Source organism: Cryptomeria japonica, chromosome 11 (genome assembly GCF_030272615.1).
Source record: "Cryptomeria japonica chromosome 11, Sugi_1.0, whole genome shotgun sequence".
In the NCBI taxonomy this organism is placed as follows: Eukaryota; Viridiplantae; Streptophyta; class Pinopsida; order Cupressales; family Cupressaceae; genus Cryptomeria; species Cryptomeria japonica.
Window position 1 is genome coordinate 52,560,691 of NC_081415.1, and position 27,219 is coordinate 52,587,909.

The window sequence follows — 27,219 nt, forward strand, 5'->3', positions numbered from 1 at the left end:
GAGAGAGGGGAAGAGGGAGAGAGATGAATAAATGGACAAATAGAGATGGATCTAGAGGGTGAGAGAAATAGGGGAGATAGATATATTGGAAGAGAAAGAGAGAGATATAAATATATATAGGAAGAAAAAGGGAGAGAGAGAGGTAGAGATAAAGAGATAGATAGGAGGATAGGGAGGGAATGAGGGAAGGAGAAATGGGAAGAAATAGAGAGGAGGGTAATGAAACTCACACCATCCACAACATAGGAAAGAGTGGATCCTTACTCCTTAGAGAAAGAGAGAGAAAGAGAGAGATCATTGCCCCCCAAGTGTAGGGACAATGAGAAGAGCTTACACAATCTTCTAGAGAGAGATTAAATATAAGCAAATAAGCAATGAACTTACATGAACACATGCAATATAAGACATTAGTAGATGTAAAATACACATCTCAAGAAGTGGTAATCTTCTAAGAGAAAAGAGAAAAATCATCACATAATCCCCAAGAGAGATTAGTCATAAGAACATACCATTGTTAGAAATGATAGTTACATATGAAAAATGCAACCCCTAAAGGAAATAATGATAAATGAGAGAGAAGAAAGAAAAAGGAGTGAAATCCTTGCCCCCCAAGTGAGAAGAACAAGGAGAAGTTTTACACATCTTCTAAGGGTGATTATTTTCAAGCGATATGCCTTCCTAATGGAACAAATTTTCTCAAGGAAGGGGCATGTTCTTCACAAGAGATCATTCCCTACTAGGGGGCATATCATACTTGTAAATAATTGAAACCATAGAAGAGGTAAGTTTTCCAATGGAATTAGAAGAAGAAGAAGTGTATTACTCATTAAAGATTCTCATCTTCAAGCAAAGAGAAAAAACCAAAGAACAAGTATATGCTCATATGAGAATGACTGTATGCAAGAAAGGAGATCCAATAATGAATAATGCATAAAGATAGAGATAGATACATTGAAAAAAGAAGAAAAGTGAATTTCATGTTGCTACCCCAAAGTATTTAAAATTGAGAAAATACCATCACAAATAATAGAGATCCCCCAATTAAGTTGGCTAGTTATGTCATAAGGTGAAGAGAAACATGAAGAGAAAAGAAGTGCTAAGGTAGTACTATGTTTAGTTTGAGGAAGACCACTAGATCTATTGTAAAATAAATCTGTGCATGGTCATAAATTGCTTTTGAACAAATTTCTTAAATGCATGACATTTTCCAAGAGAATGTGAATATGAATCATGAAAAATGCAATATTCCTCTCCTTTCACTTGCTGAAGATTTTTGTTTTGGTTTTTAGGAGGAAAGGAAATGTTCTTATCATATTTCAATCTCCAATAGATTCTTGTAGCTAGTCTATCAGGATGATAGATGTTTTTTAGCTCATTGTCTTTAAAAGAAGAAGGATTATTATCCACGATCCTAATTTTGCCACTATCTATCCCATCTTGAATAGATTTTTGAAAATCAAGGCAATCATCAGCATTATGATCATGGGTTTGATGAAATGAGCAAAAATGACATTTTGAAGAAGAAGCATTCTTGTGGGCTCTTTTGATTTGTTGCCTTTGGAGATAGTTTTTGAAGTTTTTAGGAGGAAATGAAATGTTTCATTTGGAGATAGTTCATCCATAGAGAGAAGAGTCTCATTTCCTAGGCCTTCTGTAGTAGCTTGCATAGGAGGGACACAAATTCCTTGCTCAAATTTCCCAGGTCCTTGTCCTTGGAAACGTTGATTTGTTATTATATGAAAGCCATGACTATAAGAATGTTGCAAATGAGTAGTTTGGGGAATAGGATCATGAATTTCTTTGAAATTAGATGTGTAAGGGGGAATAAAAGGGTTTGTATATGAAGAAGGAATGTCACTTGAAGGGACATTCTCCTTTCTCTCATCATGCTTATCGTTTTTGGGAGATTGGGAAGGAGCATTTTCATCATCTAAAGGTCATGAATAAAATGCATAACATCATCCTCTCTACATATATTTTGATGTTGAAGATAATTCCTAGGAGAACAAGGAGGGTCGAAAGAGGTAAGAATGTTGATACTTTGGTTTTTCCCCCCTTGCTCAAGGGTATGTGTATAAGAAGAAGATGGGCCCATATTATTTTCCAATGCTTTCTCTTTTTCAAAAAGATCATTGGTTGAAGTATTAGCTCTCATCTCATTCACACAAGATACCCTAGGAGAGGTATAAGGATTAGTATCTCTAAGATTGGGATCTACAAAATCCTTAAGGTGATTAACATATGAAATGCATTTTGCTAATAACATCACCTTAATGCAACAAAAATGATATATGAAAGCTTTGAGATCAATTTGAAAAGGAAATGAACTTAAAATCCTAACAACACAATATGACCAAGTGTTATGAATAAAAAGAAGCCATTATCCAACACATGATTGTAATAGATATATGTTAAAAATAATGTAATCATATGTGAAATAACAAAGAAATCTAATCCATTAATTACCATTGAAAGACTCTTAATTAAAATCTTAATTTACCTAGAAATAAGATCTAAAATTAGGACCTTTTTATGAAAATTAATTTAAAAGTTGAGAATGTTGAAATTTGAATTTGTTTGCAACCTTAAGAGGCGTAAAAATTGATATAGTATGCCATTTTTCTGGATTCAAGCAAAAAAGATACAATCAATTCCGACTCCCGAAATTTCGGGAAAAAAGTTAGGGACTAAGTGCAAAGTGCACCTGGTCCGACCAACTTTTTGTGAAATTTCCAGGGATTGTAGAAATTATGATTTTATTGCAGAATCCAAAAAAATAGCTGATTTGGAGATGTCTAGATCAGTCAAATTGGCAGTCAATGGTCGAAATAGGAGATTCTTAAATATTAGGGTTTTGATTTTTAACTGCTTAATTTTCAAAATGAAAAGATAGATTTGAATTGCAATTTTGAAATAGAAACTAGATCTGAAATAGGCAACTAAAATGCTACACTTCACAAGCTCCATTTTCTCAAAATGCAAAATTAGGGCTTTTATGCGATTTAACTCTAAAAATCGCAAAAAGATCAAAATTGGAAATGAAAATTTGAAATTCAAATTGAATCCTAGTAGTTCCCCACCTAGGAGAGAGAAATGAAACTGCGAGGATGATTTTCACTTGGGAGATACTTTACATTCAAAAGAGGGGCTTGAATCCACTAGATCCAAATCCAAGGAGAATAAGGATATGAATACCAAGTGGATTGCAAGGGTTGGAATGTGATTTACCCTCTTTTGTAAATAGATATGTTAACTAGTTGACTATGTAGAAAAAGGAGACAAAAATGGATGAAATAGGGAGTTACTGGCTTAGGATCGCGTTGTAATTCTGGATCTGAGATATCTAGACTGATATGGATCTACCCTACAAATTTGGAGAGAAGTTTTCAGGACCAAGTTGAAAGTGTACTTGGTCCCTCAAAAAATCCAAGAGCCGAAAGGGGTTTTTTCGTCTCTACAAATGAAGTCCAAACCTGCAATTACAGCTACGCACCTGCAACCTACACACATAAAAGAAGGAGAAAAGGGTTGTGGATAGGAGTTTTCCTTAGTCAAACCCTGATTGAGGAATCAACCTTGAAAGAAAGTAATTGCAAATTCTTAAATGTAAATAATGGAAATGTATACCTTGTAGATCTGCAATTGATTGATGATTGTTGCTTTGCTTCTTGAATGTAATCATAAATGTTGTATGAAATGGTATGTAACATGAAAAAACCCTTACACACGCACATGCTTGCAAATGAATATTATTATGTTGCTCCAATGGATGAATGAAAAAGACACACGAGGAAGAGAACTTGATGGATGCTTGAAGACTTGAATGCTTGATGACAATAATGGACACCTTCCACTTGAATTTCACTTATTCTCCTTATGCTTGTATATTTTTGCTTATGCAAATGAGAGAACTAGATCCCCTTTTATACTAGCCTAGGAGAATTATTTTCATCTCATTGAAGGCAGACATTGGAGGATTTAAGTCCCTGAGAAGAAAATTAGGTTTAAGTGTTGGATGGACCCATCTTATGGCCACCCTAAGAGGGAGGACAATCACACCACGCCCATATCCAAGGAAGATAGGGGTATGGCTCCTCTATCCTAGTGGGGAAAGGGGCATCACGCCCCTCTCCTGTCCTATCTTGGGGCCTGGACAAGGTCCTGAGGTGTCATCAGGGCTGAGATGGGAGAAGACTCGGGATGAAGGTGCAGAGAGGGGTCTCAATCGGGTAGAGAGATGCAGTTGCATAAGTGAGGGCCTAAGATGTGGTCAAAATTGTGAGGGTCACAAATTTATGACACTACACAAAGGATCTAAACGAGAAGCTTATAGACAAATGTTGGCATATGCACACTCCAATGAGACATTATAGGTGATTGAAGGTTTTGTCATTGATGGCAACCTTACAATCCTATGGCATCGGCAAGGCATTACATTACACTGGCATCAACAGATCACACTCTACACCGGCACTCAAACCACCGACACTGGCAGAGAAAGAAAGCATACTGGCATAGAGGCTGACAGGATTTTTGTTATACTATATTTTGTTTATTATTGTAAAATCTTTTGTAAGCCGACTTGGCATCATTGTAAAATGACTCTTATATAAGAGAGATCATTGTAGAACATTTTTGTAAGCAAGAAAAAAGTAAGGAATGAAGTAGAAAATCATGTTTAGGCGAAATAAGGAAAACCTAATATGTGAATTATAGGTTAAGGATTTATGTAAGAAGCAGAGTAGCAACCGGTACTGGATCTAGCATTATAGATGCTATTCTAAAGCAGTACAAGATATTGGATTTGTATAATCCATCATTGTAAGTCAGTGAGACTTCCCATTGAGCAGTGAGCTCTAGGCAGTTGGCCTTCCTGCATGTGCAGGCCCCTCTTGTAGCAGTAATATTCTCTTATTGGCCAGTAAGTGAATATTTTGGGTCACAAATCCCACCGAGGTTTTTCCCACACTAGGTTTTCTCGTTAAATCATTGTGTTATGGTGTGTTTTTCATGTGGTTTCTTTTAATTCTGTTTATTGCATTATTTCTTGCATACCAGTACACTGTTATAATATGTTCTACATGTTTTAAGTTAAGAAATTCTATTCACTGGTTAGATACTGATTCACCCCCCCTCCTCTCAGTATCTGTGGGAATCCTAACAATTGGTATCAGAGCCTAGTCCTCTATTTTCAGAAGCCTAACAGCTTGAGGAAGATCTTGACACCGGTAGATATGGAAAATTTGTTGAAGCAACTAGAAGCAGCTCTTTCAGACTATGATACAGAGAAATTGAAAAATATCAAACTAGAAGATGATCTAAAAGCAGCTCAAGATATTATTCAAGCACTTCAAGAAAATCTTACAATTTCAAGAAACAAGAGAAGAGAACTTTGTGAAAAGATGCAAAATGAGAATGATGAAAATTAATCACTTAATGATCAGATAAGCAAGCTGAAACTGGAGAACATGACAACAAAGAATGAGATGCAGGATATGACTATGAGATTTTGTAAAAAAATTGAAGATAGAAAGAAGAATGAGGAAGATTTGACTAGAAGACTAAGTGATGGAGCAAATGAAAATACAAGACTTGGCTATGAAAATGATTTATTGAAGACAGATCTGATGCACACTTAGAATGACTCCAATGAACTGATGAGGCAAAAAGAAGTCTTAGAAAGAGAACTAGATACTGCAAATCAACATAAAGAAAAATTCAAGAAAAGCTCAGAGGAACTTGGTAACTTGCTAAAAAATCAAAAACCTAAAGGTGACACTTCTGGAATTGGCTTTGAAGTTGGTGAAAGCTTTGGTACTACAAACACACAGGATCATGGCAAACCGGTAAGACAACCTAATGCTTATAAATTCAATGGAAAATGCTTTAACTGTAATAAGTATGGTCATAGAGCAAATGAATGTAGATCTAGAAATTATCAGAATATCAACACACCCATCGATCAATGTTCAAAATGCAACAAACTTGGTCACAACTCTAAAAAATTGCAGAATGAATGTGAGATGTTATGTTTGTGGAAGATTTGGACACCTATCTAATCAGTGTAGAACACAAACCAACATAGGTTAAGGGAAAGTTATTCAGAAGAATAATGTGACTTGTTATGCATGTAACAAAATTGGGCATATTGCAAAATTTTGTAGAAGTAAAGTATCACCAGTAGACAACAATAGTTCTAGCTTGAAAGGTAAAGAAAAGGTTGATGAAGTTAAGCAAGAATTCTCAAAACAATGGATTAGAAAAGTTGATCTAAATGTTGGGAATACTCCTCCACCGGTAGAACCAATCAACACTCCACTGGCAGAATAGAGTATTACTCCACTGACAGGACAGAGTAGTGCTCAACCAGCAGGAAGTTCTTCATCAAATTGAAGAAAGTTTCCTTGAGGGTTTGGTAATCTAAGGACACGTGCTATTATTCCCTCGGTTAAAAATGAGAAGTTGGAAATTACTTCTATACCGGCAGACAATGTTAAGTGACTACTTAACCGACATACATTAAATGTGATAGATGGCAAATAAACATTATAAATTTGTGGTTTTGGCTCCATTTCACTTCACCAAGATTTCAATCATTCGAAGAGCGCGATATTTGCAGAGCTAAGGAATTTCAAGCAAAGAGGCGAAGCACTTCAAGCAATCAATCTACCCTAAGGCAGAAAAAAAGGTATTTATCATGGCATCCACCTCTCCACTTGAATATATAGCAAACCCTACTGTAGTCAAGGTTATAAAACACCCTAGGCCCGTATTTCAACTAGTTCCCGAGGTAGCAAAGAAAGATGACACTGTAGGTGCTTTTTCCCAAATTCCAAAGGGAGTTTCTTTCGCAGAAGACCCCAGAATTTATATTCATTGCAACATAGAGGAATTAGGAGATGAAGAGATCAAAATATTGTATAAATCTGTCATATGTGACAATTCTGGAAATGTAAAACCGGAATATAAAATCATTGAAACCCTAGGATTTACTGAAATCCTCTGCATTCCTAAATTTCCCAAGGATGTGATTAGGATAGTCTTAAGCAAGGTACATGGTGAATTTTTCTAGTTAGATGCAATTCACAAAATCACCAAGGAACTTGTGAAAGCTGTCACAGGGTTACCTTCCACCGGTAAAAGACCAGACAAGACTAAGAAGGTCTCCAATGACCTAGTAACTAAACTAACTAGTGCAACATTAGACAGAAGGTCCTTGAGGGTAAATGATGTAACAGATATAAATGTGAGATTTGTTAGCATGATTTTAGGGTATAAAGCTACTCATGCAAATAGACTCAACTCAGTTTCAAGTTTATGCATTAAGAGTGCTTATGACATTATTACAGACAATGTGAAAATTGACATATGTGAATGGTTAAAAGATGAGTTAATTGACAACTTAGGAAAGATAAAGAAAGATAAGAAAGGAACTTTTAGGTTTGGTAATCTACTTGTATGCTTGATGCTACACAACCAAATAGGTTCTCAGTATAGGCTATAAAGAACTTGGATTTGATATACCGATAGGGAAATAGTTAACAGAACTACTAAATAACATGGGTGAAGACAAGGAAAAGAATATCCATGAATACTTTCAAGTACTTAAGGCCAAAATGAAGAAGAGAATCAGATTATCACAGAAGATTGTTGACAAGTACAAAGATAACATATGCTTTGTAATAAAAAAGGATGAGATCTGGATGGAAGCAATCATCCCAAGAACTATTTGGGTAACATAGATGGGTTATGAGACTGCTAATCATATAATTGAAACTTATGCTAAAGCACTTCTGGAAGCACCAAATGAACCAAAGGAAGAAGTATTTGGTAGTGCTGAGGCCATAGAAAGTCAAACTCAATCTAAGAAAAGACTAAAAAAGGTTGAGGCAGTTGTGAGAAGAGGCTCTAGATAGGCTAAGGCTATTAAAGAAGATGTATTGAAACAAACCGGTATCACTGAGGATGAGTTAGGAACTCTACAGCCTGAGACTCACCTATCACCGATAGCTACTTCTTCAGAGAGTGACATGCCTGCAGCTTTCAAAAGAGCTGTAAGGAAAAGAGATCCTTCACCGGCAACCACACCCTCACCTAGGAGAACTAGACATTTTTGTTAACTCACCTAATACATTATCAGTTTTTGAAAAGAAGATAACAAGTTTTGAGGAAGAGTTACTTAAGCTAGGAAGAGAAAAGGAGAGAATAGTGGATAAGGCAAAGAATTTGAGACTAAGACTGAGTCCAAGATTGGACTCTCTAGCATTCATGTGGAAGGAAATATCTGAGGCACTTGTACAGTGACAGAGAGCACCAGTAGAGCATATGCAACACCTCACCGGTACAGTTCAAAGAACAAAGACATCAATAAGAGACAGTAAGAAGTTTATGGAGAGTATAAATTTGATTTTGGTGGATCTATATTTCAAATTGTAACTACCCAGTTACAAGGTTGAGTAAGACTACAACTCTACTAACATCTTGGCAATCTTTGTCATTGATGCCAAAGGGGGAGTAGTAGTATGAGAAAATAACCAACAGAAGACTTATCTACTCAGGGGGAGCTCTTATATTTTTGGAAACATTTTTGGATTACAGTTTTGGATACACTTTTGAATTTTCTCATGAGTGTTGTCATCAATACCAAAGGGGGAGATTGTTGGCATATGCACACTCCAATGAGACATTGTAGTTGATTGAAGGTTTTGTCATTGATGGCAACTTACAATCCTATGGCACCGGGAAGGCATTACACTGGCAAGGTATTACACCGGTAAGGCATTACACCGGCAAGGCATTACATTACACCGATATCAACATATCACACTCTACACCAGCACTCAGACCACCGGCACCGGCAGAGAAAGGAAGCATAACGGCATAGAGGCCGACAAGATTTTTTTTATATTATATTTTGTTTATTATTGTAAAATCTTTTGTAAGCCGACTTGGCATCATTGTAAAATGACTCTTATATAAGAGAGATCATTGTAGAACATTTTGGTAAGCAAGAAAAAAGTAAGGAATGAAGAAGCAGATCATGTTTAGGCGAAATAAGGTAGACCTAATATGTGAATTATAGGTTAAGGATTTATGTAAGAAGCAAAGTAGCAACCGGTACTGGATCTGGCATTATAGATGCTATTCTGAAGTAGTACAAGATATTGGATTTGTATAATCCATCATTGTAAGTCAGTGAGACTTCCCATTGAGCAGTGAGCTCTAGGCAGTTGGCCTTCATGCATGTGCAGGCCCCTCTTGTAGCAGTAATATTCTCTTATTGGCCAATAAGTGAATATTCTGGGTCACAAATCCCACCGAGGTTTTTCCCACACCAGGTTTCCTCGTTAAATCATTGTGTTATGGTGTGTTTTTCATGTGGTTGCTTTTAATTCTGTTTATTGCATTATTTCTTGCATATCAGTACATTGTTATAATATGTTCTACATGTTTTAAGTTAAGAAATTCTATTCACCGGTTAGATACTGATTCACCCCCCCCCCCCCTTCTCAGTATCTGTGGGAATCCTAACAACAAATTCATAGTCTTGGAGATAGAATCATCTCTTAAGCAATTGCATCTAGATAAAGAACCTAGACTAGATGGTTTCCTAGTAGGTTTTTTTTTTTAAATGTTGGCATATCCTGGGGGTGGAGCTTGTGGAGGCTCTAGAAGCTACTAGAATCTCAAGAAGGTTTCTAAGAGAGATTAAAAAAACAACTTTATTATGCTAATACCAAAGAAGGAAAATATTGTGAGTTTAGATTATTTCAGACCTATCTCTCTTTGCAACACCTTATATAAAATATTGGTTAAAGCCTTGGCCCATAAATTCAAGAAGATTCTTCCATCTATCATCTCCAAAGAGAAAAAAAGTTTTGTGCCTGAAAGATCTATTCTGGATGGGGTGATAATAGCTCAAGAAGCTATTCATTTCGTACAAAACAAAAAATAACTGAGTATGCTAATTAAGCTTGATATTAAGAAAGCATGTGTTAAATCTGATTGGAGATTTCTTTTTAAGTGTTAGGAGGCCTTTGGTTTTTGTAATCAATGGATTAATATGATTTTCTTTTTTATTTATAGCCCTTGGTTCTTAGCTCTTGTTAATGGCTCCCCCAGGGGTTTCTTGGAGTCATCCAGAGGATTAAGGCAAGGGGACCCAATCTCCTCTTTTCTATTTATCATAATGGTGGAGGATTTAGGTAGATCCATTAAGAGGGCTCAAGAAATAGGGTTGATTAGAGGTATTAAGATCACTAATTCGGTGCAAGCTATCTCTCATCAATAACTTTATGATACTATTCTCTTTGGAGAAGGGAACAAGCAGGAGGAAGACCACTTTAAGAAGATCCTAAACCATTACTCGAAGGCCTCAAATCAGTTGACAAGTCAAGAGAAATCTGAAATTTTCTTTTTCTTCATCAAAATAAGGGAGGAGAGAGATATTTTGAATACTTTGCATTTTAGACTTGGAAAGTTGCCATGCACTTACTTGGGCCTTCCTCTTGACAAAAGGATTGGATCTACCAAAGTTTGGGACCCTACTAGAGAGAAAATGGATAAAAATATGTCCTCATGGAAAGTGAATTGGTTATCATGAGCTGGAAGAGTGTTAATGCTTAAAGTTGTCCCCTCAACTCTACCTATTTATTTGATGTCCTATCTCTCCCTCTCGGTTGGAGCTCACTCTAAATAAATTTAGAAAATGAGAACATTCTATTGACAAGGATTAGTAGAGAAAAAGAAAATGGTAATGATAGGTTGGGATAAAATATGTAAACCTAAAGAGGTAGGTGGTGTGGGGTTGAGAAACTAGCTTTGGCAAAATAAAGCCTTGGGAAATAAATTGGTATGGAGGATGTATAAGGATCTTCATCTCAAGTGGGTTTGAATCATGCAAGGTAAATACCTAGAGGATTATAGTCCTAGTGGAATATTTAGATCACCAAATCCACCAAGAGGGTCTAGAGTTTGGATTTTTATGCTGAAATGCAGAGATATTATCACCAAACACTTGTCTTGGGACATTGCCAATGGAATGAGTGCACTATTTAGGAAAAACTCTTGGGGGGTTATCCAGTCATCACTACTATGATGAATATTAATAAGATTAGGTTATTCTTGGAGCAAGAATAGGGTCTTTATGTCAAAGATAATATAGAATTTGTAGAGACTGAGCCTTTTATGGGGTGGAAATGGAAATATATTGAGGATATGTCCCTGTTGGGAAAGGATCTAACATATTTGAAGGAAATTCTAAGGAGTAGAGTTTTAGCATTTTTCAATGGCCAGAATAATTTAGTTTAGGTGGGAGTTGAGTTAGAGAATTATTATTCTAAGGATGGTTGTAGTGCTATTATCAAGAAGTGTCATTTTTAGCAAACAAAAAGCCCTATACAACTATGTTTGAATAAAATATGCCTACCCAAAGAAGGGATCTTCTCATGGGTATCTTTGCAAGGTCGAATCCTCATAGCAGAGTGGTTTAGGAAAATTATCTTTGAAGGACAGTCTAGATGTGTCCTTGGTGAGCATAATGAGTAAACAATCAATCATATTTTCTTGAGTTGTCCCTTCTCATAGAAATATTGGAGGTGGCTTTGTGTCAAACTAGGATGGATCACCACCCTTCCCAATGACATCCTAAGCCTTTTTAATTGTTGTCCTTGGATGAATAAGGAGTGTCTGTATGGTGGTCTTTGGGTTGTTGGCCCTTCTCTAGTTTTGTGGTAACAATGGAAGGAGAGAAACTATAGACTCTTTAGGTACATGAAGATGGAATGGGGATCATTTATTAATAAGTTAGAGGTAGCTATTGTGGAAGTAGTCAATTACAAGATTGAGACTTATTCTTCCAAGGATCCATAATTTACCAATTGGGATGGGATAATAAGAGAGAAATGGTATGGCTTGAGGATTCTACCTTTTATTGGCAAAGCTAGTCCAGAGAGAAAAATTGAAAGAGGTAATTGTGTATGGACTTCTCCCAAACCTGGTTGGTTTAAGTTGAATATTGATGGAGCCTCTTGGGGTAATTCTGGGGCCTCAGAGGCGGAATGCGTTGTTCATCTTTGAGATGGGATTGTGGTGACCAAATTAGCTAAGACATTAGAGGAAGATACTAATAATATGGCAGAGTCGAAGGCCCTCATGCAAGGTCTTCTTCTTTACAAAGATTTAAAGATTCAAAAAATCAAAATTGAAGGGGATTCAATAGTGGTGTTTAATGCAAGTAGAATTGATTCATCTCCAAATTGGAAGCTTAATACTTTGCTAGGAAGAGCCTTAGGATTACTTAAATTATTTGAAGCTTTCACCATTAATCATATTTATTGAGAGGTAAATTCTATTTCATGTCAATTGGCTAATCTTGGGGTTGATGGGATTGGATTAGGTGAATTGGGATCTACAGATTAGCTCAGTTTTAGCATTCTTTATTAATGGGACGGGGCATCAACTTTACATGAGACTTCTCAAGTATATTTAGCCATATCAACAATATCTTTGATAGATAAGCATGTTGATAGGGACAAGTTGGCAATGTTGATGGATCTCTTTGATCCAGGTATATCCTTGGAAGATTAGTAAGTTTCCTTTTTTGAAATTCTAAACCTCGCGTCCCAAGTTAGGTACATGGTCATGTTATTACTCACATCTTTGGCGGTGGATCAAATCATTGACATCCTAGTGATGAATGAATTCATTTGATTTGTCCATACATATGCCTCTTTTGGGGAGATATGGCTCTCAAAACATTTGGCCATTATGAAGGTATTAATGACATGTTTTCCTATGAAGATAGGACTGATAGGAGCAATTTTCTATATAATCAACCCCTAAGAGAATATTTATTCACCCTTTTCTCAATTTTTTTTATAGAATTCTTCTACGTTCCCAATTTAGGGCTCATGGATCTACCTCTTAGACTAATTGCTAGCAAAAGGCCTAGAGCCATGCTCGACATGTCTGCACTTAGATGTAGTCATTTTTTAAAATTAATATTAATGTATATTCAGCTTCGACCCATTATCGATAAAAAACTTGCTAAGTAAAATAAACACCTTAAAATCACATCTTTTAAGATCTTTCATATATTTTTCCTTAATATAAGTATACTAGTTTTATTAAATACTAAACCTTATTTTGTTCAATTTTAGAAAAAATATAAATATAAGTATTCTAGTTTTATTTACTAAACCATATTTTGTATAATTTGTTTAAGAATTATTTTATATATTTAAAATTGCTTCAACATTATTTTATTAATTTTATTTAACAAACCTTGTTTTTTTTAAATTATTTACTTAAGAATGATTATATTTTATTAAAAATCGTTTACTAATTAATTTTAGCTTTTGCATTATTAATTATTATTGTATTAAATAAGAATTACTTTTATCTACTTAACAATTATTTTATTTTACTTCACATTTCTTTTATTTTTATCAAAAAAAAAATTCTAAAAACATAGAGAAAATAGAGTCTTTTTGCAAAGATGCCATGAAAACAACTAGCTAATTAGTACATATGATGACATCATATCCAATAAAAAGGAATAGTTATAAAACAAAAAAATAGTACCTATATTAAGATTTTCTTAATAGAATTGGAAAATAAATATTTAGAGTTTTATGGTGTTGGAAGTTTGTATTGTAGAGGTCAAATCACAACATAAATGTCATGATCATTAGGATTTAAGCTTGGACCATTAAATTCGTATGTATAAAATTGTATTTTAATTTTTATAAGATTTTGAGAGATATTATTCACACGGGTCTATGTTGATTAGTGATTTAAGTCGAATAAACACCTTAGAAATGATATCTCTTAAGATCTTTTATATAATTTGAAATCTTTAAGATAGGTATGCTAGTTCATTTACTCAACCTTATTTAGTGTAATTTATTTAAAAATTATTTTATTTTATTTAAAAACTTTCTTAAACATTATTTTATTAGTTTTATTTAGTAAAACTTATTTTATTTTAATCAATGCTATTAGATTTCCACAATCCATTAAAATATTGCTTATAGTTTATGGATTGGATTGTGGAAGGAGTTTTTATCATCAAATCCAAAAACTATAAGAAATTATTTTATTTTATTTATTTAAGAGTTATTTTATTTTATTAAAAATAATTAAGAATGATTTTTTTCTTTTTCATTGTTTATTTTATACAAAGCATTGTTTTTATCTACTTAATAATTACTTTATTTTACTTCACAATTCTTTTTTATTGGAATCGGATGAAAATAAAATATTACAAAAATAGATCAATTGCACATCAAAGATACCATGAAAAACAACTAGCTAATTAGTACATTGGATATGGACACCACATCCAATAAAAAATAATAATTTTAAAACAATAAAATAGTTTTAAAATTGTCATTAGAGATTTTTGTTTACCCGAAGGTGTAGGCCAATTGCTACTTCAAGATGAGATGACAATGTCATCTTTCACCAAATAGGCATGTGGTACAATCATGCTACTCAACATTTGATGAGGGCTCTTTGCTATAGAACCTCTTGTTAGAGGATATTCCTGAATTTTGGATGCAAGTTTCCACTTTATCCCATGAAACTATGGATTTGTGTCATTTGAGGCCTAAGCTACATGTCTTTTATTAGCATTTAGAAACAGACTCTATAGCTTATTTTCACATATAGAATCATATAGCAATTGATTCCCTAAATTAATTTTATAGTTTGATCATTTGTTCAAAATATGCCCATTACTGCTAATAACAAGTTGTCTAAATTTACATGGACAAATAAATAGAAAATCCATTTGAGAAATATGGAATCCATCTACCTCTTAGTGTCCTCTAGTGCCATAATTGTTACTCAATTATTCAATTTTAGATTCATCAAAGTCTTTGAAAGGAACATGAATGTGGACTTTCAATGCATAAAACCAACTATTTTGTTATAGTTGCAAAGAACTTGCCTTAAAACCAGTCATAACTAAAATATCTTTCATTTTGGGCCAAACTAAAATACTTAGGCTCTAGGATGAAAAGATAATCTTTATGTAATAGAGATAGCTAATTGAGATAGGTTTTTTATCCTTGAACTAATTGGATCTATGGTTGAAGATTACAAATAGTTCTTTTAGGCTCATTGTTGGTTTATAATTATTTTTAAAGAATAGCTAATGAATTCATAATTTACAAAGAATTTTTTTACCAAATCATTTGCATTTCAATTTGGATGGGTAGGGTGGTGCCAAATATGATAGTAGAGCAAGGAAAAATCCAAATGGGTTTGATAATGACCAACCTATATGATTGAGTAGAATATTATGAAGAGGAAAGATACCAAGAAGTGTAGTTTTCCATATCTAAGCATGTCAAAAGAGAGTAGGAAGTAAGGAGAAAACGGGACACCAAAGGTTGCATGCATGATAGTAAATCTATAAGGCATGTTTTATGGATTCAACTTTAGCACAAAAAGGACATGATATTGGTGGATGGATGAATTTTAGATAATTATCCATGGGTATCTTGACATGGATGATTTTTAATGTCAAAAGTTGAGATTAGTCATATGCTTTGCATTAGGAAATTTTTAGCCACATAATGACAATTTTCACATAACTCAAAAGAAAAATCTATAAAGATAAGTATTGAAAATCCATATGCAAAAGAATATACAACACACCAAAAAAATGATGTGATATATACCCTAGAAAACCCTCAAGAGGGTAAAACCATCCTCCAAAAGCATTCATCATCCATGTATTATTCATCAATAAAAACATTACAATACATCTTTAGAATCCTCCATAAGCACTTTTGAAATACAAGATCTCTACAAGAACTCCATGTGAACAAGAATGTGACCACACATACTATGCCACGCTTCAAACCCTCCCAAATGCTAAATAATCTAGATGCTTTCAAACCCTTAGCCAAAATGACCAACTAGCCAACCCTAGCCAGCTACCCTTGTGTTTTATTTTATAGAAACAAGCTCACACAAAACCATTGTGGTATTGCATAAAACCATTAACCCCTCATTTAATATTGGGTACTACGTTTTCTCTTTATTAATATTTTATCATTATTGAATTAAATAAAAAAATTCTAATCTGAGACCCCACATTAAATATATTTCCCAATGTTACATACAACATATAAAGTGATCTTAGGAATGTAAACTCCTAGTGATGCATATACTTCTAGGTCCTGCTAGGTGCACCACACACATAATAATGAATTAAACATTACAAACATAAGGAAAGGTGTACACCACCTTATTCCTAACATCATCCCACTTGTTGTATACATTGGTAACAAGTAACCTCAAACATGAACACGAGAACAATCCTTATAGCCACATATACCATCAAGGATTGAAAGTGCTCCATGTGCTCCATCAAGATACTTGTAACAAAAAACAATGTGGCCACCATCCCAAGCATGAATCCTCTCATCCTCCATCATGCCAATACAAAAAGATAAGAATCCATGCAAAGAGAAGTCATACTATCTATCACAAAGAATCATAATTCTTGAGTCAGTTGATATCCCAAACACATCCAACTAACTATACCTCAAAGGTATATAGATCATAACAAGTGAACCTCATGTCATCAAAATATACAACCCATAACATGCAATCATAATCTCCAACTGCCAAACTTGTCAATGAAGAACATGCACCTAGGAACTCCCACTACAAAAGTAATGTCAAATCTAAAAATGATCAAGGCATCCAAAAATCTACTAATAGCATCATATAGAAAGTGTAATCGTCAACATGTAGTACCAAGGAACATCCATAATAATATGCATAAAGTTTGTAAACCAATAATATACAAGTACAAATCTCACCACAAGTCTTCATATATCTCCCAAGTTCTTCACAACCAACAAAGGAAAGAGATAAAGGAACCTCCATGCCATCATCCAAAAATATAAAGGTGAAAACACATGAACACAAACCTAGTGATCACCATAGCTCCCCACAAGATCTCAAACCAATGTCATGTGAAATGAAAGATCCAAGAAGATAACGAAGACTAAAGAGAGAAACTACAAATCACAAGCATGTAGCATGTCCTTCTGTATACACCTCAAAATGCTAAGCTATTATAAGAATGATCTGGACTCCAAAATAACCCTAAAGAGAATAGCATCAACAACACTCATCTATTCAATCTCATAGATCAAATAAACATATATCATGTACAGCAACATGGGTGTACAATATCCAGCCAAGTGCATCCCCATACAAAGGGAATAAGCCCAAAAAATATCTACTAAAATAAACATTAACAAAAGAACTCATCTGCAAATGTAGAGGAATGCAAAGCATTCTTACATCAAGTCTTCAACACATTTTCCTGCATTCACATACTTCATCAACTTTCAAAGACCAGGACTCCTTGTAACAACATTTGCTCACTCAGGAGCAAAAAAAGAGATACTAAAACAACTTGTAGTATGCACAAGGCCATCCAAAAAATATCACTTTATCATCATGCTTCTAATCCTCATCTTAATACTTCTAATCCTCATCTCAATGCTTCTAATCCTCATCTCAATGCTTCTAATCCTTAGCTTAATGCTTCTAATCCTCATCTAAATATGATATCATCATGATACCATCTCTACTATCAACCATGAGCATCATCACCATTATTTTTCTTCAACATATCAACAACATACTAAATGTAGGCATCAACATGGTCACTACCATAAGGATACAAGAGCAAGCCTCATATGACCATCTTCATTATCACTATTTTTCAATACATTATTACCATCATGCATGATGAGACATCAACACCACATTGATGCTAGACATTAATCTAAGAAAATCATTAGCAACATCTCTACACACTGCATATTATCAATCATGACACCATAGCATGTTAGATATAAATATCAACACCAAGAGGGTAGACATCAACCATGAACCACCTACACAACACACATCTACATTCTACATTAACATCACACATCTGATAGAACAATCAACCATCTGTTGACATTTTGTGAACCAGTATAAGGACATAATGATATTGTATGTTGTCATTGATGTCAATATGTGATATGAAGTGAACCGGCATATGTGATATGTGAGAAGAGAGAACCAGCATGTGTGTGAACTGGCATATATGCCAAAGTGAAGTGGTATATTTGCTCAAGGTGAACTGGCATGTAGTTATGGGAACCGGCACATGGAAGCATTGTATGACTATCAGTTGGTAGGTAGCTTCCACTTCAGGATTTCCGGTTGGAGTACGTCAAGCCTGTGTGACTCAATCGGTGATCTCTGTGTGATGAGTTAGCAGTATAACGGAGAACAAAGCATGTTGCCATGTAAGCCCTGTGTGCGTGAAGGATCTTGCATGACGAAGACTATCCCTATCCACCTTGGGAATGTGCGAAGTTTGTCAAACAGTGATAACGCGTGATGGGTTATCAGCCGCCATGAAATCAGTGGATAATGGACAATGGAGAATGTCTTGAGATCGATTCAAGATTGTTGCATTTAATGCAGTATGATTCAACGGTCAGGATTGAACTGCTTGAATTGCTTAACTTAATAGGTTTAGGGTTTAGGGTTTTTGCTACTGACCTGTCTATTTCCTATAAGGTCGATGTTGTGTTTCTTTCTAATGTTGTTGGCAAAAGTTGTATGTGTGTATCCAAGGGAAGTGTAGCGTCGTAAATTGTACGCACTCGCTAGGGTGGTACAATTTCACACCTAGTTTAGCACCCGCCTTAGTGCATTTTGCATTCTGCATTGCATTTCTCCTTAAGCACTTAATTAATCAAATTAATTAGGTCTAAGGTTCCATTTCATCATTCTTTACATCACAAAGTTGGGCCCTTTCACTAAAGCACGCCCTTCACATTTTATTCCTTCAATGTATCACTTAATCAAAAACCCTAATTAAGTCCTATTCTGAACTTGGGGGCTTGGTTTCAGGGTCAAAACATCTCGAAATCACCTGTAACTTCGGGATTCTCTCTAAAATCATCATATCTGACGGCCCTGAAAATTTGGTGAAAAGTTGTCGGGACCGTGGCGCCCGGTGCACATGGTCCCGGACCTTTTTGCCGAAATTTTAGGAGCGCGATCCAATCATGAAATAAAGCTTAACCCCAAGAAATTGGCGGGATATTCAATCTCTAGGTCAGCCAAAATACGAATTTACGATCTAGGGTTTCATACATAAAAGCTCTCTTTCCTCATTTGAAAGGATCGGATTTTTGTTTTCAGGAACTTCATATGCAGCGAAAGAGCAGATCTTTGAAGACTTCAACATCTTACAACATCTTTCTATCAAGCATCTATCAAATTCATTCATCCACTTAGGGCTTGAAAGACATTGAAGAACAATAGGAGATTACCAACTGAAGATTGGCTTGTACTCCTCCCTTGAGGGTTGGGTATGATTTTGTATTGTTTTCATGTCTTTGCATAAGCTTTGATACATCATTTATTCATGCTTTAGATCACATTGCATCTTGATTTAGAGCATTTACATTATCATTTGCAAGCAATTAGGGTTTACTTTCTAGGTTGCTCTAGTTTGCTTTCTTGCATTTTTGGACCTTGCACACACACTAGGTCTGCACACACAATATATTTTACAAAACAACTTGGCTATTCGTGGAGGTGGAAATCACCGAAGTGGGGGTTTGACTAAGGCAAAACCCTATATAGCCGCCCCTCCCCCTTTTCAGATATTATTGTAGGTTTCGGGATTCGGACGACGCCGCAGGATACAGATCCGGAGAGAGAAAGTTGGGACAGCACTCTGTGTGAAATTGCAGAGCAGGAGACCGGGACAGGGGCGCTGGGCGCCCTGGTCCTGCCAGGATAGGGGTGCTAGGTGCCTTGGTCCCTGGGACAGAGGCGCTGGGCGCCCTGGTCCTCCGAACAGACAGTTTGCAGACAGTTTCCAGATAGTGTTTCAGAGTGCAGAACAGTGGTTGCCGGTGCAGTTTTCAGGACAGTGGCGCCCGCGCCCCCGTCCTGAATATTTTCAGTCCGATTTTGACTCCGGGTACATATCTGCATTCTTATTTTATCCTTATATTTACAGCTGTTCATTGTTTAAATCTCAATTCTGCAATCTTGTTATTGGTTCATACTTGTATTTTGGGATTAGAGGTTTGAACTTGCATTGCTTGATCTTACAATTTCAACAAGGGAATAGGAATCCTAATAGATATCCCGTGGCTCTCTCTTTCACCAAAAGAAGTATCCAATCGTGCGATATCTCTAGGCTCTTTCATATTCCGTAATGTGTGTCAAAGAGTAGGATTAGGGTATGTTGACCTAGTCTCACTTTTTCCCCCACACAGGAAGTGATACGTGATTCTTGCTAGACCAAAGGAGAGAAGAGATACCTGCAAAGTGAATGTGCAGAAGGTGAAGATGAGCCAAAATGGATCTGCATTAGCATTGAGTGTTGTTACCAAATCATTGTAATTCCTGTTGATCTTTAACCACTTCAATAGTTGTGAAATCCCTTAACAGGGTAGCCTTAACTGGCTTGATACAAATCCCTTAATAGGGTAACTCAAAGTTATTGAGTTTTGGGAAGCTATAGAGCTCTAGAGATCCTTTAGCTATTGAGTTCTTGAAATCCTCTAACAAGGTAACCCTAACCGGGTTTAACCCTTAACCGGGTATTGTAGCCATCCCTTAACCGGGTGATCCCTAACAAGATCGGTTCCTAGCAGAACCTATTATAATGTTTTTAACCAGACAAGACTCCTAAAAGAGCGGACAACTCAAAAAGCAGCTTGTGGGTATTCATCCCCACCATGGTTTTTCCCAGTTGGGTTTCCACGTGAAAAATATGTGTGTCATGTGTGATGCTTTTATCTTGTGATGCTTTGTTATTACCTATTGAGCATATGATGGTTTTGTGTTTTATGCCTATCTATAAAACATATGGAACTAACTATTGTGAAGATTTGATGATAGTTTACCTATTCATGCATGAGGGTGTAATGAATCTATAGTATTGAGCTAAGAGGAAAGCTTAGTGAGTAACCGATTCATGATCGTTTTAGTTGCTCTGGGTCTTACCGGTTGCACTCTATTTCAACCAGTGTCACTGTTGGCCAATTACTTGGAGTATTTGCTAACAAACCACTTTTGGATAGTATTTTGCCTATATTGATTCATCCCCCCCTCTCAATAGCAGTTTGGTACTATTCTTTCATCATTGAGTTATCAATTGGTATCAGAGCAATCTAGGTCCTCCGTGTTGTAAGCTTAACTGCTTGAGGTAAAGATCCCAGTCAAATGATGAAGAGGGAAGGTCCAAAGTTTAACAAGGAAAATTTTGGTATATGGAAAGATAGGATGAAGATATTCACTAGAAGCATGGGTGCTCAACATTGGAGTTATGTTGAGAATGTTTATGTTGTCCCTACCAATACTCTCACCGATGACCAAAAGAGAGAGATACAAGAAAATGGGCAAGTCATGGAAGCCCTTATTAGTAGTCTATCTAACATTGAGTTTATTGATGTTTAGGACAAGGTAAATCCCAAAGAGGTATCGGATGCTCTTGAAAATATCTATGGTGGTGATGAACATGTAAAACAGGCTAAGGAAGAAAGCCTAAGAGGGAAGTTTGAAGATATGCAGATGGTTGAAGGTGAGACAATTCAGCAATATGGAATAAGAATCAAAATAGTTGTTGGAGAAATCAAGAGTGCAGGTGGTAAAATAGAAGATTGTGGTAAGCAAAGTCCTGAGATCTCTTTTGTCAGTCTATGCAATAAGGGTTGTTGCTATTCAGGAGCTGAGATCAATAGACAAGACTAAGGTATCCTTGGACTCCATCATAGCCAAGTTGAAAGCTTATGAGCTAAATAGTTTTGATGGTAGTGTTCAAAAGATTGAATCAGCATTTAAAGGCTCTGCTATACCATCCAGAAAAAGAAAAGAAGCTAGCACTAGTGGTGAACCTAGACAGAGTAGAGAAATGAATGATGAGGAGATTCTAATGGCATTTGAAGCTCTCCTTGCCAGGAAGCTTCCTAAAGGAACCGGTAAATACAAAGGTAAGCTACCTTTGAAATATTTTTCTTGTAACCAGATAGGACATATTGCTATAAACTATCCTAATGGCGATAACAAGGACAAACCAGAAAAGTTCAAGAAATTCAAAGGAGGAAACCAGAGAAACTATTTTGTGGCAGTTGATGAAGGTGTCACAGATGAAGAATCAGAAGATGAAGAGAATGAAGACATTGTGTTTGTTGTTGTAAAGGAAGATGTGGCAGACAAGAAGGCTCTTGTCTCACGGTTTGATAATTCCAATGAGTGGATCATTGATAGTGGTTGTTCTCACCATATGACAGGTGACCGAAGCAAGTTTCTATCCTTGGAGGAGTATGATGGTGGTGTGGTTCGCTTTGGTAATGATGCACCATGCATGGTCAAAGGCAGAGGGTCCATCTCTCTGAATGGAAAGAGCAGTGCTGACAACGTGTACTAGGTTGATGGTCTCAGACACAACCTTTTGAGTGTTGCCCAGCTGAATAACAGTGGCCTCACTCTAGAATTCAAGAATGGAGTTTGCAGAATCAAAGGAAAAGAGGGTGAATTGGTGGTCACTGGCATGTAGACCAAAGGTAACCTATTTCATCTGAATGCAAATATAAGCACATGTCTTATGGCCAAGTTTGATGATAGTTGGATATGGCATAGGAGACTCTGCCATGTAAACTTTGATAACATTGTGAAGGCTAGTAAGATCAAGGCACTTAGAGGGTTGCCAGTGCTAAGCAAACCGGATTATAACTTGTGCAGAGAGTGTCAATTGGGGAAAATGTCTTCCTCAACCTTTAAAGGTAAATCCTTCACTACTGACAACTTGCTTGATCTTGTGCATACTGATTTGTGTGGTCCTATGAAAACTAGAAGTGTGCAGGGTGATAGGTACTTCATGATTCTCACTGATGACTGCTCAAGAATGATGTGGGTCACATTCTTGAAAGACAAGTTTGAAGCCTTTGTGAAATTCAAATCTTTCAAAGCATTAGTGGAGAAGGAAAGTAGTAAAATGATCAAGTGTCTCAGAACCGACCAAGGAGGGGAATTCACTTTCAGTGAATTCAACAAGTATTGTGAAGAATTTGGCATCAGGAGGCAACTGTCTACCCCCCGAAATCCACAACAGAATGGCCTAGTAGAGAGGAATAACCAGACTATGGTTGAAGCAGCTAGAACCATGTTGATTCAAGGAAAGGTAGCTCACACCTTTTGGAGAGAAGCGGTGAGCACTGTTGTCTACACAATGAACCGGGTACTCATCAAGAAAGGTAAGGACAAAACTCCTTATGAGTATTGGACCGGTAAGACACCTGTGGTTAGCTACTTTAGGGTATTTGGTAGCAAATGTTACATCAAGAGGAGTGAACATTAGGGAAAATTTGAAGCTAAATGTGATGAGGGAATATTCCTAGGATATTCCACCAAGAGTAAAGCTTTCAAGTGTTACAACAATAGTTCTCAGAGAATTATGGAAAGTATCAATGTAAGATTTGATGAATCCTCTGAGAAAACTAAGGAAATCGGCAGTGAGCAAGCTATAAATGAACCGATTGCAACCTTTTGGGAACCAGTTGTCAGTCAACCAAGTACCAGTAACAGTGTTCCTGAACCGGTGAATGCTGATACTGATGAAGATGAGGATGAAGAGGAAAAGCAGGAAGAACCTATCAAGACCATTCCTCGGTATGTCAAGTTGAATCATGATCCTAAGAAGATCATAGGAGATAAGGATGCAGGAATCCTTACAAGAAGAAAGATCAGAGAAAACTCATGTATGATCTCTGAATTTGAGCCTAAATCATTCAAAGAGGCTCATAAAGATGAAGACTGGATCAAGGCAATGGAAGACGAACTTGACCAGATAGAGAAAAATGGTACATGGTCCTTGGTACCCAGACCAAAGCATAAAAATGTCGTTGGCACCAAATGGGTGTTCAGAAACAAGCTGAATGAGGATGGCACAGTGATTAGGAATAAAGCCAGATTGGTGTGCAAAGGATATGCTCAAGAAGAAGGAGAAGACTATGGAGAAACCTTTTCTCTTGTAGCCAGATTGGAAGGAGTTTGTATGCTTCTTGCATATGCAGCTTTGAAAGGCTTCAAAGTATATCAAATGGATGTAAAATCTGCATTCCTAAATAGTGTACTTGAAGAGGAGGTGTATATTGAGCAACCAGATGGGTTTGCCCTATCTAAAGACAGTGACATGGTATGTAGGCTACATAAAGCCTTATATGGTCTAAAGCAAGCACCTAGGGCATGGTATTAGCACCTACACTCCCATCTTGTGAAGATTGGATTTGAGAGAACAAGTGAAGATAGCAATATCTACTTGAAGTCTGAAGGAGATCAGATCCTAATCTGTGAGGTTTTTGTTGATGACATTATCTTTGGTGGAGATGACAAGATGAGTCATGAGTTTGCTGATGAGATGAAGAAAGAGTTTGAGATGTCACTCATAGGGGAGATTAAGTTCTTCATTGGACTACAGATCCAGCAGATGAAAGATGGAATCTTTATCACTTAGTCCAAATATGTCAAATAGGTGTTGAAGACCTTTGGCATGGAAGATAGCAAACTGGTTGCTACACTGATGGTGACCAGTTGAAAATTGTCAAAAGAGGATGATTCTGCACTAGTTGATGAGAAGGAATGCCGATCAATGATTGGTAAGTTGCATTATGTAGTGCATAGCAGACTGGATATTGCACATGCAATTGGCATTACTGCGAGGTTCCAGAAAAGTCCAAGAGAATCCCACTTGATTGCAGTCAAGTGGATTCTTAGGTAACTGAAGGGAATAGTTGACTATGGATTGTGGTGCCCATACAACAATGATTTCATTCTGAAAGTATTCACAGACACTTATTGGGCAGGTAATGTGGATGACCGAAATGATGAATACTAAGAGGGGGGGTGAATTAGTATGCCAAAAACTTCTGCACAAAAACACTTACACAGTCTAAAGATAAACTAGTAAAGCAGTCTGACAGTCAAACCGATTACCACACATGCAAACCAAAATGTGAATAAAGCATTCACCCACAAAAGCAATACAACCATAACACAGGATATTTCACATGGAAACCCAACTGGGAAAGACCATGGTGAGATGGAACTCACAAGTCACTATTTGCAGAATAGAAACCAGGCCGGTTAAGGTCTTACAATGTTCTTCACCAGAACAGATCCTATTAGGAATCTCAATCTCTGTTAGGAGATAAGTCCGATTAAAGACTACCTTGTTAGAGGATTTTAGATTCACACGTGTGAACCACCTTGTTAGAGGATTTTACAAAGGCTTTGAGGCCTACCCGGTTAAGGGCTACAGACTTGTCAAAGATGTGAGTAATCAACAAGTGTTTGATCTATCTAATAGCACAAACTGCTTGGTTAGATCCAGTATTTCTCATAGCTAATGCATTCCAGCATTACTTCAGTCTTCTCTCTCTCACACACACAGTTACAACTTGATCTTCTCAAATAAGATCATTCTCACAACAACTCAACTTCCACCTCAAACCCTAGCTCAACATTAACCCTTTCAGCAACAACTTAAAACCCTAGACATGATGTCCTTTTAAAGGAATCTGATTTCATGTCGGTCCAATAGGATTACATTACAATTTCCTAGGTTCAATGAATCTAGACATACTTAGTAACACGACACAAGAATCACCGTCAATGTGTTAGCACCGTCAAACAATCGGTGGATTGGTAACTCATCACAAAATGTCGGTTGGTAACTCATCATAGAGTATTACTGGTTCATACAAAATACCGATTGCCGGTTTGTCACAAATGAAGACTGGTAAGAATGTGTTGTGCCACTTTGCTCCCTCATACCACTTGTGATCTGTGAACTGCTTGGGGTCGACATGCCGCTTCAGACCGGGAAACACATTATGCAAAATCACTAGTCTAGAGACTAGTATACAACATACTGGTTGCAACAAATATCGGTTGAGCACAAGCTCATACATATAAAGGGGATCTCAATACAAGTGTGTGTCCATCAATGACAATCACAACATAATCATCAAAAATGCCAACAATCTCCCCCTTTGGCATTGATGGCAACACTTAGGAAAGTAAAATTTTGACATCTAAGTGTTTTACAACAAAAATTGGCCATTAAAAAAATTGCTCCCCCTAAGCATATACACTATCCCTTAATCAATAGAGTGTATAGTAATTTTCCATTCAAAGCATAATCATCAGAGCATATAACATATAGCACAGCATATATCAAGATTTCAAAACAGATACTTCTCCCTCTGATATACTTCTCCCCTGATATATCAAAATTTCAAAATTTTAAAACCAAAAACCAGATATACTTCTCCCCCTTTGCCAACAATGACAAAGTACCACTGAAAAACCTGTTTCCATATATATATAAAAGAGTTTATGACAATAATGAATAATACTTGTCAAAAACTGCTTTATAGTCCTGCAAAAATTGTTTCATGGAAAGGGACCAGGACTCAAGTAGGGAGGTTGCCACTTCCTTCTATGTCTGCATCTATGATACCTGTTCCTCCATGGCATCTATTGTGCTCAGTTCTTGTGTGACTGTCATGGCATCCAGGTTCAGATAACACTTCTGAAGAATTTGCAGTCATGGAAGTAATACCAGTTGAAGCTCCTGCAAATCCCTAGACCTTGTGCTGATCTCTTGCTCCATCTTGGCTGACTGGATCTGGAACCGGTGAACTATTTTCCCATATGCTGCAAAGGATTCGTAAGGAGTCTTGAATGTGCCCAAGTAGGACTGTAAGTCTGTTTAAAGTTGTTGCTTCTTGGCTAGCACATCATCATAGAACAGATGAGGTCGATAGATTTTGCTAAGTAGCAAGTTTCCCTCATCCAAGGCATTCCTTATGTCCTTTTGATCCTTTAGCAGTTCAGTCCTAAGCTCATTCAACTTCTTCACTAGAGCAACATTAAGAGCCTTTTGGTGCTCTTTCTTTACATTGGCCTCTGCTACATCTTCTAGACTTGGCATCTAATCATCCACTACAGTACACAGAAGTTTGAGTTGTGCTAGTGATGAATCAGTGTCAGGAAGATTAGTACCAGGGATTAAACCGGTAAGTGTGTCTACAACTGCCTGAATAATATCTTGTTCTCTTTTCCTTTGAATGCCTTCAAGGCGCTCTTGGGCAACTT